Here is a 21774-nt window from a genome sequence, read left to right as displayed (position 1 = left end):
AAGTTTCTCGTCCTAATACTCTACACGGGTGAAGTTGAGTTAACACGTGGCAATGTCACATAAGAGTTTTCTACTCACCCAAATTTTTTTTGTTTTGGTGAAGCGTCTGAGTTTCTGGGCATTGAGATACACCAATACAGGACCAATGACTACTAGGACTATCATGAAAAGCATATTAAGTAATGCATAAGTGATAGAATTTGAATAAGTAACGCCATGCCTGTCTGTTTGCATAATGCATTAAGTTTAATTATCCCAAATGTTCTAAGAATAAGTTAGTAACAGTTGAAGAGGAAGAAGTTCCATATGCTTCGGCGGTTATTAACTTTAAAAATGCTCAAAGTCAATACTAGTCTAGACTTGGCATTGGAATATTTGGCAAAATATTAGTTTATTAATCCAGAATAGGTCCACCGGAAGGTGCTAAAGAATTTTAAGTTATTGATGAGGCACCAAAATAATCATCATGTCACTTATAAGAATTAAGAATTATTTTATTGCCAATACTCTTCAGTATGTATAAGAATGTGCACAATTAGTATTAAGATGAGCTCAAATTAGTGGCATGTTTAAAGAATGAATGCGACAGGCCATGTGGCTTAAGAGATATTATCCCAAGATTAAGTATTGACATACTGCTACAGGCCTACAGTTAAGTTGCAGTATTATTTCGAGTAACAACAGATCAAATGCTGATGCCAAGCACATTGATTAAATGTTGTGAAAGAAAGAACCCAGGATCAAATTATTAAGCTTGAGAAAAATAAGAACTAAGCTGATGCTAGCATATTTGATTATTTGAGGCTTAACACTTATCCCATTTATGAGCGCGCAAATCAATTTGGGTTCTAGTGCAGAGTCTCTAACTTGATTCCTGGTAATAGGGCCATATACTCCCAATAAGTAATAAGCGTTCTAACAAGGTATTGCAGTGAACTATGGGTAATGGGGTCCCAGTGACGATTAATGCTGCTGACGACGCATTGGTCTGGTCTTGCTGTAGTACTAAGTTTGAACATAAGTGTAAGGCAAACATTAGTTGCATAAGTACATTAGTCGTTCGATCAAGTTAGAGAATGTTGGAATATGATCGGTTCGGCTAATCCCGAACTTAATTACAAGATTAATTAAGCATTAAGTTTTTGGTCCACCTGTCATTTAATTCCAACTAAATAAGATCTGCCGTGATTAGCGGCAACCCTTAGATATTCTAGGGTTCGGCCCCCTCGTCCACAGCCACTACTATAGGATTCCTTTTAGGTGGCGGCGCCCTTTTTTGAATGGAGGCAGGCACCCTTTTTGCCTGCCTCCGTTATCCATAGCCAAGCCAGCCTCCTGAGCGGCCGCCTCAGTTAATCATTCAATAACCAAGGCGGTTGGCCCGTTAATGTATTAACGGAGGTGGTCACCGTTGCGCAACCGCCTCCAAAAATAATCTATTTTTGGAGGCAGTTGGCAAAAGATGCCCGCCTCCATAAGACAATTTCTGGAGGCGGGCACACTATAATGCCCGCCTTCAAAAAGGCCAATGCCCAATAGGCCCAGGCGAGCCCAATAACCATCTTTGACTATAAATACAAGGAGACTTAGGGTTTCTCCTCATTCCTCTCTTTCTCACACTGAACCCCTCCCTCTCCCTTCACCCTCGCGAGGCACGGCGGCAGCGGCTCGCGGGCCCAGATCTGGGCAGCGGCGTGGCCCTGGCTCCCTCCTCCCTCTCTAATAAAATCACATAACCGGTCACTACAACGCTGGAGGGTTTAGGAAGGCCGTCTCCCATGTCCACGTACTGTTGGTGAAGATCGGTACACCTACTTCACCTACATCAACTCCATCACATCTCTAGTGACACGGATGGCGTTCACAAGCTCTAGTTAGTATCTAAGATTAGTTTCCACATTAAGATAAGTTAGTGATCATGTTTAGTCTAAGTTAAGATCTTGTTAATCTAAGTTTTATTTCATCAGGTTTACATATCAACATATTCTATCTAAGTTTTCCAATGGGATTTGAGATGGTTAATGATGTCGAATGGAGACAAAGTCAATAGTAGAGTTAGTAGTCGATGAGATCTACAACAGTTAACAACCTTTTCATTTGAGATCATTTAGAGTATCAACTATGCAATATAAGATTCAAAATTGTGTAGTTAAAACAATAACATTAGTTGTATAGTCACAAGTGTTGTATAGCTCTGCTGGTATAGATGCTCAAGAGAATGTTGAGATCTTGAGTTTAAATAGTGAAGACATATTTTTTTTACTTTTTTAATCATTTATCATTGTCGGGTACTGGCAGTGAAGATGCATTAATCTAGCGTACATTTTGTGCTTTTTTTTTATCACTAGTGTATAGTCACTCCAGTACTTGGCAGTGATGAAGTAATCTGGCGTACTGTACAACCTTTTTTTAATAAAATAAGAAAACATTAAATAAAATATATACGATAAATACTGGAGTGACTATAAACATCAGGTAGATGATAGTGGATACGAGAGTTGGTAATGATAGTGACTGATGAGAACACTATTCTTGTACACAGAGTCACAGACGTCACCTAATTGGACCGTAGTGATATACAAATATGATGATTTTTCCATCTATTTTAGTGGACTGGTACATCGGTCATACGCTTAGAACGTCGCATGTGAATTTTGCCTCTGCACACAGTATCGTTTACTAGCACTTGATTTTCCTTCCAATTAAATGACCAAGTGTATTTATATCTACATATTCCATTCAATTAACAAGCTTAAGTTGCTGCTGCAGGTGGTCGGAAACAAAAACAATGACGAACCAAAGGTTGATGCATTGAAGGACATTGGAATGTTGATTGTAGCAAAATGTGATGGTTTGCCTCTCGCTGTCAAAGTAATAGGAGGCCTTCTCCGCCAAAAAAAAAAACTAGGCGATGCGACTGGACAAAAATCCTAAATGATTCTACATGGTCAGCATCCCAAATGCCTGAAGAGCTAAACTATGCAATATACCTTAGCTATCAAGATTTGCACCCTGGGTTGAAGTCTTGCTTTCTGCACTACACCCTCCTCCCCAAGAGCACAGTGTTCTGGGATGAGCAAGTTGTTGCCATGTGGATTAGTGAAGGATTTGTTCATGGAAACTCGAAAGATTTAGAAGTATTAGGAAAAGAATACTATGGCCAATTAATAGCTAGGAACCTTCTAGAGCCAGATCCAAGGTATGTGGACCATGGAGTTTGCAATATGCATGATATTGTTCGTTCATTTGCTCAGTATTTGACTAGAGATGAAGCACTGGTAACTCAGAAAAGTGAAGCTGGCCCAACCATTAATAGCATTCCAGAAAATATTATTCGGTTATCACTAGAAAACAAAGGATCAGAGTCAAATAAGCTAGCATGGAGTTCCCTGCAAGCACATATATCACTACGAACACTAATTTTAGTTGGGAAAATAAAGATCAACCCAGGTGATTCACTGTCATGTTTTCCATGTTTGCGGACCCTACATATAGAACAAGCAAATTTTGATGCATTGTCTAAATCTTTGGTCCAACTCAAACACTTGAGGTATTTGTGTCTAGATGGCACTGACACATCTAGGCTGCCAGCAAAAAATAGCCAAGATGAAATTCTTACAGTGCATTGACCTTTCTCATTGTAGAAGTTTGGTGAAGCTTCCTTGTGGCATTGGAAAGTTACAGCAGCTGAGGTATCTAAGCCTTGGTGCCTCAGGTATAAAAAATATACCCAGGGTTTCGGCGTCCTAACTAATTTGAGGGCATTGGGGGGGGGGGGGGGGGGGGGGGGGTTTCCACCCGCGACATAAACTAGAATCAACATCTATACTCCCTCTGTCCTAAAATAGAATACGTTTTATGATTCAAATTTTGTCCCAAAATACTTGACACTCTCATTTCCCAATGCACGTTTCTCTTCTCCCAATGTGCTTTTTTCTTTTCCTAATACATCTCTATCTCTATTTCTCTCTATATCTCTCCTTGTTTTTTATGCACAACACCTTATTACTTTTTCTTAGTTCCTGTGCCCAAACCTAAAACGTCCGCTATTTTGGGACGGAGGGCGTACATTTGTATATATTTGTCTAATAATTAATCAAGTGCTAAAATCTTCCGTAACAAACCACAAGTAAATAATGATACCGACAAATTTATTTTGAATTACATTTATAAGACATGGGAATAAAATTTGTAAGTTTTTATTTTAGATAAGTTTATAAATTTTGACTAAAATATTATGTCATATCAATACTAGTAATTTAATTTTAATTATTTTTTATCTCTCTAAAATAATATTACTACATAAATAACTTTTAGATGACGCAAAAATTCAATATCCTAAGTGCCATAGTGCAGGCTGAGCCGATAGTTCATGCCATTTTAGTAAAATAAAATTTTGAATAAAAGCTTTAATAAATATTGGAGTGACTATAAACTTTTGGTAGACAATACAGTGACTATAAAATAAAAGAACTGATAATGATAGAGTGACTGACAAATGCCGCATGTGATAAACAATTATACAATTATTACTAGTTGCACCGTAGTGCTATACATATTACATATACAATTATTTTTCCTCTCTCTCCTGGTACATCGGTCATAGGCTTAGAACGAATGTCGTACGTGATTTTGCTTCTGATTAGGACCAAATGCGTATATATATCAAAATATTCCGTTTAATTAACTGACGATAGCTGCTTCCAGGTGGTGGGAAATGAAAATAATGATGAACTAAAGGTTGATACATTGAAGGACATTGGAATGTCGATTATAGCAAAATGTGATGGTTTGCCTCTCGCAGTCAAAGTAATAGGTGGCCTGCTCCGCCAAAGAAACACAAGGCGAAGCGTCTGGAAAAATGTCCTAAATGATTCTACATGGTCAGTATCCCAAATGCCTGAAGAGCTAAACTATGCAGTATATCTTAGCTTTCAAGATTTGCATCCTCCTTTGATGTCTTGCTTTCTGCACTACGCACTCCTCCCTAAGAGCACGGTGTTCAGGTATCACCGCATTGTTGCTATGTGGATTAGTGAAGGATTTGTTCATGGAAACTCACAAGATTTAGAAGTGTTAGGAAAAGAATACTATGACCAGTTAATTACTAGGAATCTTCTAGCACTACCGGAAACAGTGACTTTGCCGTGTGCCACAGGCACTCGGCAAAGACCAAAAAAACACTCGGCAAAGGCTTTGCCGAGTGTAACACTCGGCAAACAGCACACGACATCTACAGTGTCGGCAAACAGCTATTTGCCGAGTGTTTTTTAACGCGCACTCGACAAATGGTTTGTCGAGTGTCAAATTTGACACTTGGCAAAAAAAGTGATTTGCCGAGTGTTTTTCTAAAATACACTCGGCAAACCTATTTTACAAAGAAAAATAATAATTTTTTTCTCAGCATACCATTATTGTTTGCCGAGTGTTTTTGGGAATTACACTCGACAAACCTATTTTCGAAAGAAAAAATAATTTTTTTCTCAGCATATTTCAGTTTAATAGCTGCCATACAAAACACTCTTAGTACACCATATCTGCATGCACATCATGCTCCTGGCAACATAATTCTCATAATAACCACATGGACATAGAAATGAAGATGACAAATTTAAGAGACTAATGACAGGTATAAGTTCAGAAGAATCAACATCCAGAAAAAATTCAAAAACTATGCTACCAAAATAGTGAAGGTAAAACCATCAGCACCCCAAACTAGCTAGTTATTGTTTTCCATGGATAGAAAAATTAAAGAGTATCACAAAAAGATAAGAAATTTTCATAGTGCAGCTCTACTCAACGGTAACTATGCCTGAGTAAAATCCAAATGTGAGAAGCTAACACTAACTTTACTTCTCTAGTTTTGTAATCTGCATCTACTATCTACAAGTCCAGAACACAAGTACAAGAGAATAGTACAAATTTTGTTTTAGACTTTTTAGAGCAGCTATGATTGCTGAGGGAACAAGGGAATGGGACAGAATGCTACCAGATGAACAGACATGTTGTCATGTTGCTGGCTAGTTGTTTTAGTATTTGAGCAACATTTGCCACTGCATCTCAGTCCACTAGCCATTGCCATTCCTGAAAAATCCAGCAAGTATGGCTCAAAATTTTGTAAACTTTTTAAAACCAGAGGTAGATATCTATGCATGAACATAGTAATAAAATGTTGTTCAAAGGCATTGTTTAGTTAGTCCAAACTACTGCTATACCAGGTAATGTAAACAACATACATATGTTTTTCAATCTTCAGAAATTCTTTCCAGACAATCGCTTGAATATTAACCAACATAGCGTTAGTCCAAAATTTTCTACAGTATGCAGTACCAAGAACCCTTCATGGTATTAAGCACACCAAATACTACAGCAATGCAACAACAGCAAATAGCAGACTTGTAAAGGATTGAAAAATTGAGAGTTTCAGACATAGCAGCTGTATAACTATATTCAGAGAGTTTCTGACACAACAGAAATACTACAACAATCCAATAGGATTCAGATAGTTTCAAACACAGCAGCAGTGAAATGTTAGTCAGATGTATAACTCTATAAGCTGCTAAGTTACTTGTTTAGTTATGTACCTTTCTTGCTATTGGAATATCTGGTTACTTGACTAGACGGTCCGTTTCAGGGGATGAAACAGAGGAGGTGTTATTGGACAAAGTGGAGCAAGTTTGAAGGGAATTCATCGTGGAACAACAGAGGGAGTAACAATAAAGTATGCATGCTACTCCAAGACTATTATTATTACTACATACGTCTCTAGCACTATCGATTATAGAATGCATAAAAGACCTCGCCTGCAGGTGGAGTGCCGCATGGACAAAAAGCAGCCTTGGAGGTTGGAGCTATCATCGCTTCGGCCGAAGAAGAAGCAATGGAGCCGATTACTACGCTGCGGGTCGTCGTGAGGCAGTCAGATGTTGGACACTGCAAATAAATTCATGGTGACTAGAATGCGATGTGATGTGAATTAGTTTTTTTATTCGAATCTGTGTGTACTGTGGATGCAGGTTACCACCTGAGAATACAGAGCCTTGTACATATAATTAAGTTGTGAGTCGTCATGTTACAAAACAAATGTTATGATACAGCTTATTCCGGCTTGCGGTTTCATTGTGAGCCTGAAAATGTACGTAGGTTGCCAACTAAATGTTCATATATATATATATGCTGCCAGTGCCATGAGAATGCAGCTTCCTAACGAGGCTCCTTTTATTTTTTAGATATTTAAATTACTAGCAATATAAAGGACCGAAAACGGTGACCAGAGAGGGGTGAATGGGAGCCGTAAAATTTCTCTCAAAATATTTGGCCACTGTCCCCAAATCACTGCCAAACAAGCAAACCAAAAGAAGTTCCCAAATCTAAAATATCCATGCCAACGGGTGACGAGAATACTTAGATAAGGTCCTTGAATCGATGGAACACCAACGCAAAAGATGGAACTTAAATCCGAGCACAAACGCCCAAACCACGGATGAAACAAAAAAAAAAACAGGGCTGGAAATTCGAACCTGCCAGACTGGAAATTGGGCCGGCACTTTTGACAGGCACCGGACACCACCGAAGGGCACCAGACACTGCCGAGCGCTGCACCGCACGATCAGGAGGCGGTGTACACCGACAGCCGAACAGAACCGAGAGAAAAACCGCACGAACGGAGGGAAACAGCTACCGCACGGCACTGGATTGCACGTACCGAGCAGAGATGGAGAGAGGAACAACCAGCGGTGGGTCTGCTCGCCGCCGGCCAGATGCTGCGCTGCCAATCTGAGACAGACAGAGAGCAAGCACCGAAGGAAGTAGAGACAGGGAGGAGACCGACGAGAGCATGGCGACCTGGGCGAGCGCCGCTCGGGCTCTGGGAGCACGCGGCTCCTGCTGCTTGGCGCAGGCCGTCGGCCTCTCTGGGCGAGCACCGGCTCGGGCCTGGTGAGCACGGTGCTGGTGCTCAGTTGCTCGTCTCCCCACACGCAAAAGACGAACAGGAAAAGCAGTGCCTCTGCTAGGCACGAACAGGGAGAAAGAGCACCAGAAAATCAAAAGAAAAACGACCCAAATCTCCATCATTCGTTCCAAAAATTTACAAAGATGGAATTCAACTTGCTACGAATCTGTCCTCAAGAAATCATCGCTTGGGATCGACCCAAACTCTGAGAAATTCAGATTGTAGCCAAGAACGAAAATGGAGAAAATCGAACAACGCAACAAAATGAAAATCACAGGCACAGGTGATGAATTCCAGAGGACAACCGGCTGATTCGGGCCTCCATTCCCAACTCAAAATCTCTGCTTAAACAAATTTCGAATTTGTGGACCTCAAGAACAAACTCTAGGAGGGGGACCAGAATGAGGAAATGAAAAAGTCCAAGAGGTGACACTGAGCGGCGGCAGCCCCATCTTATTTATAGGCTTATTACACAATTCCACTTGTGCCCCTAGATATTTTAGGGCGAAATTATGGTACAACCAGATTTCTATCGATCGGACAGTCTCGCTTCCTGCACAGATTTGCTTCGCCTCGACGTAACCTCTGTAATTCCGCCACCTCCGCCCGGGTTTTGAGGCCCAAACCCGGAAACCGTCTGCCCGATGGTTTGAGGCCCAAACCACCAAACCGTCTGCGAGTAGCATACTCCATACACGTCCCCCGCAACTCGAGGCGTCACCTCCGTCCTCGACCGCCCCGGCGCCAAGTCTTCCAGAGCCTCCGCTCGACTTGCACGTGCGCCGTCTTGACTCGGTCAACACGGTCACTCCTCCATGTATACTTGCACTTGTCGATATCCCCAGATGTCAGCCACCGCGGCTGGTCACCTGGCCTCCTGGTCCCTTAGTCCAAGCCTCACGTCCGTCCTTCACCGCTTCTAGTCCATTGGCACGGCACGTCCCTACTTGACCTTCACCTCGCCGTCGACCACCGCCTCCTAGCTCCACACCTGCGCACCACAAGCGAAGAGACATGTTGCACAACCCAACTTACGCCATGGTTAGTTCACAAACTCAACCCAAGACGCGAATCACGTTGACAATCACTCATCACAAATCCAAACCACAAAGGCACATATTAACCTTGTGTTCACAGAATAATGCCGAATTATGGGGAGTACTGTTTGCCTACTAAAAAGTTTTCGCCTTGGATCTGCCTAGAAAGTTGAAGAGTTTTTGCCTAACGTGTGGCAAGGCGAAAGGAACTACATTTCGTTGGAAGCCCGAACTTAGAATGCTTATACGAGAAAAAAACAAAATCACTTATATATTGTTTATACAGGATTGAGGAAATACTTCTATTTTGTTGATATGTTTATAACTCATTTCACACGGAGGTCGACAATAGGGCGTCCACCTGAATGGTTATATTAAAGAGGAAAAATAGGAACTAGTGAATCAACTAATCCATCATCCAAACAAAAGTGAATCAACTAATCATGGTAATTAGTCCAGGCAACACTCTCGCCAGAGCTAGATGCACTACTAAAGAAAGACTTTGTAGGGGCAGCTCCACACTATTTGTAGCAGTGGTTTGGCCGGCCACCCCTACGGCCCCAACTCTACAAACCGCCGATTTGTAGGGGCAGTTCGCCGGCCGCCCCTACAAATCATTTTGTAGGGGCGACTGGATATAGATGCGTCCCTACAAATCCGTTTTTCCAAAAAATGCAAATCTGGATTAAAAAATTGCAAAAAAATTAATCTTAGAAGGCAAAAAAATGGCTTTCTATGCTAGGGCTTACGTCGAACTCGAATGAAAACATGAAAAATAATTTTGAGAACAAATGGATAAAAATAAAAAATTTACCTTGTCGGTCAAAGGAAAACATGCAACACGATTAGATGTGACACATCACGCATCCGAAAGGTAAAAGATGCTATGGACGCCGAAACGGATCACACACTAGCTAGGGCTAGATCGTCCGGGTCACCACGGACTAAAGAATGCAGTGAGGATCATACTTACATTGTGAGGAGCGGCGAGTATACAAGCAAACCAGCAAAGGATAACCAACACTCTTTTATGGCGAAGAACAGTGAAGTTTATGAGCAAACCACCAAAGGATAGCCAATCAGACTTGCGTGACGAAGAACGACAAATTTCTAGGCAAATTAGCAAAGGAACGAGTTGAAGCTCTCGCCCGGGAGGGACCCCGTCAGGGTAAGGACGTCGTCAGGTTGCCCTTGGTCAGCCGGCGAGGCTAGGGCGCCATTGGTCGTCGGATCAAGTGATGAATAGCAGCATGGGTTGGAAGAGATTAGGGTGAAAGGAGTAATAGATGTAAAAAAGGTCGATTGGTTGTTGGATGTACTCAATCGGCTATGATCCTCTAATATATAGAGAGAGGGGAGGTCTTATCCCAGTGGGAAACCTTCCAACATGTTTTTTTCAAGTTTCCCATGAGTCTGGAAGAGTTTGGATTAGAATCCAAAAGGCCATATCCAAATAGGGTCTTTTATTAGGTCAGTTCAAAGTTTTTACGCCTGTCGAAACTTTGAATGTTGGAACTTCCGATGCCTGTCGGAATTCCCAACGTGGGGATGACCCCGGACACCCGAGCAGGCTTTTTTAGGTTTCTCGGAATTTCTGATGGCTGTCGGCACTTCCGACATGTGTCGGAACTTTCGACAGTAGAGAGTAGCTTCCTGAGGACTCAGACACTAGAGTCTTCTCAAGGACTCCGTATTGGACGTTCCATATAAGTTTCTTTTGACCATCTCGACAAGAGGAAAGCAATGGTGAGGTCCATTGGACATTTTGACAACTTCACAAAAATGGACAATTTTGGTTGTGAACAGATGCGCGCCTTCGAATTCCTCCCACCAGCTAGCAACTGCTACTCTGGCTTTGCTTACCTTTGTTTAATTTGTGCAACGGCCCTATCAGCCTCATCAAGGGAATCTTATACTTGGCCATCCTTTCCTCTCTTTTTTTCCTAACGGCTTTGCGTACTTGTTGTGTTTCTCAGGGCATCTTCAGTTAGTTGTACTCCTACACCGTACAGAAACATGATGGGAATACAGTCTGCACTGCACAGGAACATGATGGGAATGGAAACACGTACGCTCGTCGTACCGTACGGGTATAGGAAAAGCAGGTGACATGACCAGCTTGTATATATTCCTTGCTTGTCGCTGCAACATATGCTTTGCCGTTTCCAGTGGCCAAAAGCAAAAGCCCACAGATGAGATCAGGATGCATCCCTGCGCGGCCTTAAAGCAACAAGCTTCCACGAACTTCTAAAGGCGCGGCCTAAAGCAAAAGCACTCAGGATACATTCCTTCCTGGGCGCAGCTAGCGCCAGACCCATCGGAAAATGTATTCCTTGCTTGCTTCCAGCTAGATACGATACAATACAAGCGGCCTCTCCCCTCCGTCGTAGGCTGTGTCTGTGTGTATATAGCAGGCAGGCCTCCGATAGCTGCTTCTTCGCGTCTGGTACACCCACAATATCGCTTTCATTCATTCATGTCACACACATCACTGCTGCGTGCAGATCAATCCATCGGTTCTCTTCTCCGGGCGCACCTCAGCTCTGATCAGAGGCAGCTGCCAGCGAGCGAACTCGTCGATCGTCTTGCTCTGTAACTGTAAGCACCCAACATTAATTCAGCACTTCTCCTCGATCTGTTTCTTTTTCTTTTATTTCAAATAATGAAATAGAATGACCCTCCCTAGAGGTCGCATTGATCGAACCAACTACTGATGAATATGCCATTCGTATTTGCAGAGTTGCATTGATTGTGCCCATCCGTTGTGATTGAAACCCAACCTTAATTTTTCCATACTTGTTCGGCGATGATACCCCTCATCGTGGTTCGCAGTTATACAAAAATTGTAAGTTGTCCCCGTCTCTGTTCCCTTCAGGTTTCCTTGATTTATCTGTTGATATATATAAATCTTCTCCTCTACCTTGTGTATGTGTGTGTGTTCTTCGAAGTTTCCTAGTGTGTTTGTATTGTGATTCACAAAGAAAAAAAACAATTTCTAAAATGTATGCATCTTTAATGGAGTAGCATACTCTCTCCATCCTGAAATATTAATTGACCTAAGGTTATCCTGATTAGTCAAACTATCCTAATTTAACAAAGTTTATTGTGAAGAGTATTAACATCTACAGTATCAAAGAGGCGGATTATGAAACTGCATTTTGTAATTTACCTAATGATGTTAACTTGGTATTGTAAATGTTAGTGTTCTTCTCTATAAATTTAGTCAAACTTAGAATGGTCTGATTTAGGAGGCAGGGAGTATATATCCATCCTGGTACCCTCCCGGTCTGTTTGGTTGCCTTGTTTGCTACTTGTCCAGCTATAGCAATGCAGGTGGTCCTATGGTTGCCTCGGAAGGGCCTGCAGACTAGCTCTAGCAATGCACCCAACACCCCTTAGCTTATACTTCATCTGCTGATAGTTATACAAAAATTGTATGTTGTCCCCTTCTATATTCGGTTCTTGTTTGCTTGATTCATGTGCTTCATCTGTTGACAGTATAATAAGGGATTTTTGTCCACAGAACACTAAAAAAGAGTGGATTTGTGCACAACGCACTGTACTCATTGAATTAGTCACAAACACGTTGCGAAAACATTATTTTTTTTCATGACACGCCATGCCCAGTCAAAGGACCATTCTGCCCTTGACACTCTCTTCCCTTTGACTCATTTCCACATTGGACCATGTTGTTATCGCCAAACCTCCACTGCGCAGCACTCGTTTCCTCCACCAGAACGAAACTCCTTGGGCAGCGAGACCTCTTGGGAGAGGCGTGCCACGGTAACTGTTGTGTGGATGCCATGGGCCACCTTCCCCTCCCGCACCCTGCGCCGCTGCTACAAGCACGTGCATGTGTCAACTGCCTCCCTTCTGTTGGGCTACGCATGGTAAGCGGTATCTCCCCCGTCCTGCATCCTGCCCAGCCAGCTCTAGACGTTAACGCTCATGTGGGCCAGCGCCACATGCTCACGCAGTGTACTATACCGGGGTGCCAAGCACGAAAGGTCCACACGCCCGCATCCATGGTCTTCTCCGTGCATGCCCTTCAAATTAGGGCCACCAGTGGCGTTGAATCAGTAGCTTCTTGTCAATCCCGGTGGCTCAATGGTGGACAAATTGCAGTAGCCAGCGATGGAGCTAGAAACTTATAGGAGTCTCTCTTTGGTACAAACAAAAAAATCCCATTGCAATTCGCCGATGGGCACCTGTCGGCCCCTCGGGGTCACTGGGCGGTGGCACCACCACTGGCAGTAGCACCACCACTTGCAGTAGCAAACCACCACCACTTGCAGTAGCAAACCATTTCACCCTCGATTGGAATCGAGAGTTCTTGCTGATGTATTACTGCTCAGCGGCAAAGGAGAGATCATAGTCATTTTAATCTTCGCTGTGTTGGAGACATAAAACACAAAATCATGGTGTCCAGCGGACAAAATCGATGAATCAAGTGTGCTACGCACAAATCAGCCTTGTGTTAATAAAAATCCCTATATATAAACATTTTCCTCTTCCTTGTGGTTGTGTGTGTTTTTGAAAGATCCGTGTGTTTGTATTATCATTCACAAAGACAAAAACAGTTTCTAAAATGTATACATCACTAATACCATACTATTTTTTGTCCTGAAATATATGGATCTAAGGTTGTCCTAATTAGTCAAACTATCCTAATTTAACTAAGTTTATAGTGAAGAGTATTAACATCAACAGTACAATATGAAAGAGGCGAATTACATATGAAACTAGATTTCGTAACTTATCTAATGCTGTTAACCGGGTGTTGTAAGTACTTTTATTCTTTTATGTAAATTTTGTCAAACTTAGAATGGTCTGATTTAGGAGGGAGGGAGTATATATACAATACTTTTGGGCAAGCTAAGACACCATATTGAACACAGGAGGCTTCGACCATCAATATCCATGCTTGTTTGCATGTCAAAATTAGATTTGGTTACTCCCTCCATTAAGGTCTCTAGAGGCTTGTATGCATGTCAAAATTAGATTTGGTAATACTCCCTCCATTAAGGTCTCGAGAACACCTAACAGGGGGTGAATTGGGTGTCTAATTTTAAACTTAAATCCTACAGCTTAATTTAAATTAACACAAGAAAAACCAAGCCACTTTAGCATGATGTGCATTTATGGTTTTTCTAGTTTGCTCTAACTAACCATTCCCACGAATAGTTTTGCAACCTAGAGCCAATTCTATGAACTAGTCTAAACCTAAATCCAATCCTACCACCTGCTAGGCTCCAGCAATGCAGGCCAGGCCTATTTGGTTGCCTAGGAAGGGCATATAGATTGGGTCCAACAATGCACCAAACACCCCTAACCCTGTTTTACTGGAAACGACCTCTATAGACATTTCCATGGAGCCCGATTTGACTAGCACATGTCTCACCTCAAGGCCATCGGTCCCTGCCACCTCACCTCTAGTCCCTTAGTCCCTGCTTGGTACCCCGCCGTTGAGCACCAGCCGGAGAGCACGACAAGGACCGAGCACCTGCCAAAGAGGAGAGGAGCGCCAAGAACCCAAGCCGAGCACCACATTGGAACCCTCCATAGAGGAGGGCGAGCTCAACATCATGGTCAGAAGCATTGGCCTTAAAACTTGAGGACACATTGGTCAGAGGCGGTCGACAGCACCCGTTGGCTCGGCACTCGTGCTAGCTCTGCACAAGGTGCCTTGGCCCCTACCTACGATTACATCACCACCATTGCACCCGCGATACTCCATCCTCATGCTCAACTGCTTCTTCCTACTTTGGCCTGAGTGTGGGAATGGCGTAGGTGCCCGCCTATGAGGGGGTAGAGGAGCATGCTGGCAGTAGAGATGGTTTGGCATGTGGCTGACCACCTGTTCGATAGAATGTCTCAAAGAGGTAACTTACTAGCACAACGATGGGTGATTATATACAAGGCAAACTAGACATCCGGTCACACCATTTCTTGTGCATGCTAAGCTAACCAATGTAACCTAGGCTTAGTTGGCTAGCTGAGCCAGGTCTTAAACATGAATCAAACACAAATACTCTGCCTGTCATGGTGTTTGACTTGCGATAGAAAGCTACCAGCTAACCTAAGGCTATCCCTTGAATTATGAAGTTTCACCACCGCCACCTGGCTCTTCTAGTTGCCTTGACCCTGTATACACTATGGATCTTCTCCAAACTAGGGGGGTCTCCTCGTCCTTTGCATACAGACAAGGGCGGACTCAGGGTGGGGCTGGGTGGGCTGCAGCCCCCCCCCCCCCCCCCCCCCCCGTGGGCCAGAAATACAAGGAGGATATCGGCCCAAAATCCCTATGAAAGCCCAACTCAAAGCCTTTTCCTGTTATTTAGCCCCCCCCCCCCCCCCCCCCCCCGGGGGTGATTTTGGATCCGCCCCTGCACACAGATACGCCACCACTCTACACCAAGAATGGATGATCACCATCTCGAAGATGTTCAAACTAAAGGGTACTAAGACACACACAAGCAAGTGAAAGGCAGGTTCATATACATAGCCCATCTGCAATAACCACTGGAAAAGTCCGTCAAATTTCCTGTAAACACTGGAATGATTTATTGTCTTCATAAGATCCATCACAAGATCATACGGTGTTACTAGCTATTGAACTACTCGTTTACTTTTTCCAATTGTTGGACGATACGTTGTTTGATCCATGCTTCTGCCTTTCTACTGGATCGTCCGATACTCAAGCAAGGAATTTTTTTTCGTAGGCACTTCTATCTTCAATTGTCAGGTGCATATATTTCTCCCATCGCCAGACTGTCCAACATGTGCTTCTTCAGCGCACCAAGTACTTTTTACCCCATTTCATCGCCGGTTTTCATGCCAATTTCTTTTCTTCCACACCTAGGACCTATTTTCAGTTATCTAACATATATTTAACATATATATTAGTCCTTCTTGGCTTGCGTTGTCATCTAAATCACCAAAACTCAAAGATACGATAATGGACACATTATCCTTACAATGTCCCCATTTTTGTGATTGATGACAACACAAGCAAACCAAGCATAATACTAGATAGAATGTAAACAAATGAAATACATATGCACCAGGCTTACCACAACTTCCCTGTTCTCTCCCCCTCTCTTTTTTTCTGTCCATCCACTTTCTTTCTTTCTTTCTTTGTTTCTTATTATTGTTAGATATGTTACTTATCTTCCACACACAAACATACTCACACGCAGGTTGAGATTGGTGTGACTCCTTTCAGATTTTAGGTGCCAAGTATATATAGCAACATCATCCATATAGATCAAACGTTCAAATATTTACATCTTCTACTCACTAATTTTTCAGCTCCGTGCTTTTATCTTGTTACTATGTAACAGATCTGGTACCAAAGCCAGGCCCTTCAATTATCATTTTGTGATTAGTTGCAACATTCCCTACTATCAACTCTGTTCCAGTACTTATCTAGTGCTACAGTTTTGCCATTTGAGTAGTGCCCATGTTACGGGGCCTTAAGGCGTTCAGCACCTTTAAACAAACCACATTATCAAAAAGTGACATTTTATCTAATCTTGATTTTCTAGATACCAAACAACAATAGCAGCGGTATTGGATGCTTTAGCATCATACCTCCAAGACATGTTGTTGGAGATGACTAAAGAAGAGGTGCATCTGCTGTTGGGTGTCCCTGATGAGATAAAGAAGATGGACATCAAGCTCGGGGACCTTAAGAGGTTCCTTGCCGATGCTGACAAGAAGAACATCATCGATGAGAGTGTACAATCATGGGTGAGAGAGCTTAGGAATGTCATGTATGATGCCGGCAACATCCTTGATTTGTGCCAGCTCAAGGCCATGGGAAGGGGTCCAAGCATGGATATGGGCTGCTTCAATCCCTTGCTATTTTGTATGAGGGATCCTCTCCATGCTCATGACATTGGTAATCGCATAAAAAATCTTAATGAGAGGCTAGATGACATTGAGAAGCGTAGCAAAACATTTAACTTCATTAACCTTGCATCTTATGAGGATAGCGGGCAAAAGTTAGAATCCTCTCGTCGTGCTAGGCATGAGACAATGGGGGAGGATGAGTTAGGTGTTGTTGGTGAGAAGATTGAGGAGGACACAAGAAATCTTGTGGATTTGCTCACAAAGAAGGAGAAAAATATACATGAACACAAAAAAATTATGGTCTATGCTATTGTGGGAGTTGGAGGGATTGGCAAAACCACCCTTGCCAAGAAGATCTTCAACAATGACATCATCAAACTAGAATTTGAAAAGAGAATATGGTTGAGTGTCAATCAAGAATTTAGCGACATTGATCTATTGGAGAGAGCTATAAATGAAGCGCAAGGAGACCATCAAGCACCTAGAAACACAAATGCTGCACTAATGCGAACCCTGAAGGAAGCCTTGCAGGGGTGCAAGACACTATTGGTGATGGATGATGTCTGGGACCACGATGCATGGGAGGGTGTCCTCAAAACTCCATTATTAAGCATCCTAGATCAAGGTAGTTGTGTCATCGTTACCACAAGACATGACATGGTCGCTAAAGGCATGATGGCGGAGGTGCCCTACCACCATGTCGACAAATTAGAGCAAGAAGATGCCTGGTCTTTGCTCAAGAAGCAGGTTCGTATAAGTTAATTTATACATTTATTTTGTTACAGATTCATGCCTGCACATTTGCTTCACTACCTATTTAGATGTTGGTAATCTGAGCATGTGATTCACATTTGCTTCACCATGCTTCACTATCTATTTATAAAATTGTGTCCTAAGAGGGATGGATCATTTCACTCATCAAAATGATGTGGCACTCTTACAATCCACATAACGAAACTCTATACTAAGAATGCCCTTATGCACTTGGTTGTACGAAATTGTTAAGGGCTATAAATTAACCTAGACATTTATTTGTCTTAGCATTAATATTAGAAATCTAGGGTTTGTAACCACTTTCAAAAACACTACTACACAAACATTATCTCCGCCGGCTTGAAAACCACCGCCACCACAGGTTTTGTGGTTCGGCAGTGATGCTCACCTCATCACCGCCACATTGAAACCGATATTGAAATTGAATAAAAATAATTAAAAAGTACACATGTCATGTGTGCCTGTAGTCGTCTATGCTGGTCTACGCCAGCTGCCCCAAGTGGCGAGGATTGTGACATCGAGGTCCATCTCTATGTTGGATGGCGTCCGCCATGCTGCCAAGGACCATGGGTGGTTTCTGCCCTCTCCCGCGCAGATGGTAGATCCAGTCTTAGGGCCGCGGTGGTACCGTGGAATAGAGAGAGGGCCGGGAGGGAGTGCGGGTGAGGGAGAGATGGGGCGGAAGGAAGTGCTCGGGTAAGGAAGAGAGAGGTGGTTGGGAGGTGGTGTCGGTGAGGGAGAAAGAATGGGCTAGGGTTTTTGGCCGGCTATATAATCAAGACCGGTTTCAATTCCAACTTGTATCTTGAACCAATGGGAAAACCAGGCCATGACACAAACGGTGGTGAAAGCCATTTTTATCAACGGTTCGACTACCGGCGGTGATATATTTTTACCGATGGTTTTAATAGAACAATGGTGAAATAGTGTTGGCGGAATCCATTTCTATAGTTGTGAAATGTTGGTAAAGAATCGACGAAACATAGAGCATGATAAAGAACATGTGAAATAAAAGCCTAAAAAGGAATAAGTGTAAACTACGAACAATAATAAAGTTAGTAACATGTAGTAATATTTTTTAAAAATTTTCTTACATTACACAAATTTCTGTAGGTACTTTTGTAGTGTCATAAGAGCCTCATGTACAAGCATAATTACAATGTTACTGATACTTGTGGTCACAACTCTAGATTTTTTTTTGAGAGCCGCAACCCTTTCAATGGTCATGAGATTAATATTTCTAAACTTTTACTATATTGTATCGTTTCCGTTGCAAAGGGCTTCTTTTGCTTAAGGTTTAATATCTCCAACACCGAGACCCATCCTCCACGGTCTGACAAGAATCAGCAATTTATAGCCTGTACTATTAAAGACAATCAGGACTGGGCACTACTGTTTAATGATGGGAATGTTAGGCTTTCTCTTGTTGCCTAATTTATTTTGTCCTAAATTTTCAGAAGTCCTAATATTCGGTGACAGGAGTGTAACTTTTAAATATATAATCGAGTTAGATATTGCCTCGGTGCAGTCGTCGGAATCTTGGCGTGGCTACTGCTCTTCTTGATGGAGGCTGGCCGAGGTTGGTGTGTGAATGGCTGAAGGCTGATGGGTTGATGGCGAGGATTGCGGTTAGCCGGTACTCGAGGGGGCGGATGAGCTTGAATCTCTTAAATGAAGAAGGGAGCTAGGAGACGTGAGGTGCTTAGCTTCGAGTAGATTTTTTTTTACTCTGAACAGCTTCAATATAAAACTTATCGACCACAAAGCTGTAGATCGCAACAATTTGTAGTTATAAATTTCATCTTCGTTTGACATCATAAAAGTATGAATTGTTTAAGACAACCATTACTAATCAGACCTTGAGACACACTGCCTCTTTTAATCTGATTTACAGGGACAACACTCTTCTAAGAGGTCCACTTCTAAAATAGCTAATTACAGAGGTGGTCGTCTTAAACCATCTCCCAACAGTAATTAGCTAATTACAGGGACAACGCTCTTCAATCCAACAGGGTCCCCTCTCGGGTCCCTACCGTATGGAGGCCCCATGGAAATCTCCCCCTTAGCCCCCATCTCCCATGGGTGTAGGGAGCCTCTTTATTTCTTCTTAGAAAATATTTTTCTCATGTACTCACTAAAGGCGTCTTTTGTCATCCCAACTCTTTCTGGCGCCCCCACCCTAGGCGAAGCCCTGGCCCGATCTGGCAACCCGTCCCATCCCCCGACAAGGCTAGTAAGGGTAGTGGATCATGTATGTCTACAGAAATGGAGTTAGGGCTTCTATTGGAATATATGTAAAAAAAACAGACCATCAAAAGTAAGGGGACCCCACGAAACTAAAGTAGGGGCCTTGGTTTGTGGGCTTCTGTTGAAGTTGCTCACCTATCTTATTGATTCACAAAGGCGGGAGTCTTAAGGCTACTGCCTCTATAAATTGATGATTTGTAGAGACAATGGTCGTAGGTGCTTGCTAGTATAAATGATAATAGAGGCTGACATTTATCTGGTTCTTGTGTCACTATTTCTCCCAAATCCCTTTTTTTATACGTGGCCTGCGTGGCCCTGCCAAAATATTCTATACGAGAAATTAAGTTAGAAAGAGAGATAATATGTGACATAGGAGAGAGAAGATAATGATTAGACCAAAATCTATCTTGAAGAACCTTGAATATAATTATTGTGTAGTGTGTATATAACTTATCAAATACTAGTTAAAAACCATCTATATTTTTAGGTGAGTTTGCCAAAATAAGTCAGTTCAGAAACAAAACCTACCAAAAAGGCTGCTAGGTACCAGTTATTTGTACTCGGTTATCAAGAGTCATCCAGACACAGACATCGTTGGGTCTGCAAGTCTGGCATGCCTGGATGCTTTACCGATTGGATCATCTGGCAGTGCGAATTCAAAAGCACGGTGTCAGAGCTTCAACTACTGTGCCCTCCCTAGTTAATCTACCGTGCCCTGCGTGCCTCCGAGGGCGATAATAAACAAAAAAAGATTCCTCCATGGCATTTCATCTCTTCATGCCATGCCGAATATAATGAAGGACAAAAGCTAGGTCGTCACTACCGGAAAAGCACTATTTGCCGAATTTTTATGTTTGCCGAGTGCATTTCCTCGGGCACTCAGCAAACAAGCCCTTGCCGAGACTATGAAAAAAAACACTCGCAAATAAATGCACTCGGTAAACATGCAAAAAACACTGGCAAGTTAGACACTCGGCAAACTAGAAAAAAAAACTCAGCAAAACTAGACACTCGGCAAAGAAATTGTTTGCCGAGGTAATTGTCTGGCACTCGGCAAAGAAATATATTTGTCGAGTCTAATTATTTGGCATCGGCAAATAATTTTTTTCTCTTTGACCTTGAAACTTTTTCTACTCTCAACATACAACATGTGGTAATCCATGTAAAATTTGGTATATTTGTGGATCTGTTAGCTATATTTAATTAATTTATTGTATTTCTAGGAATTTTTCGTATAAGTCAAATTTGAAACCGTAAGTGATTCAAATCAATAGATAAAATGAGTAGAAAATGATATTCATGTTATTGAGTCCAGTGAGGCGTACCCGGGAAATGAAAAGAAATTTCAAAATCTTGTTCAGGAAACACGACCACGAAACATGTGGCCAAATGGTTTTTAATTCTAAAAAAAGCAAACGAAGTCTGAGAATCATGAGATTTGTCATGATGTGATGATATCAGAGCTGTGGTTGTGGTAAAAAATGAGAAGGTTTTCGCACACTTTTGTTCACGTACGATGTTTACAAACCGCAGCATCACAGAGAAGAAGAATCGTAGCGTTGAGAAGGAATCGGTAAGATTTGAAGTCAAAGTGACGGTCGAATTGGGGTTTGACTTCAAACCTTTTGTATAGGCAATAGAGAACATAGATGGTTCATGTGAAATTTTGATAATTTTTTGGATCCGTTTGATAATTTTAATTATTAAGTGCAATTATAGAATTTTCATTGATATAATAAATTTGAGCTGTACTGCATAAAATAATGGAATCATATTCATAGAAAAATCATATATATATTGTTGAGTCAATTGACAAGGTATTTTCAAAGTACATCGAACAAAAAGGAAAAACATGTTAGGAAAACAACGAAATAAAAAAATAAATAATATTTGCCGAGTGCCCCAAAC

The sequence above is a fragment of the Miscanthus floridulus genome, chromosome 10, assembly GCF_019320115.1.
Source record: "Miscanthus floridulus cultivar M001 chromosome 10, ASM1932011v1, whole genome shotgun sequence".
NCBI classification, from domain to species: Eukaryota; Viridiplantae; Streptophyta; class Magnoliopsida; order Poales; family Poaceae; genus Miscanthus; species Miscanthus floridulus.
This window is presented reverse-complemented; position numbering follows the sequence as displayed.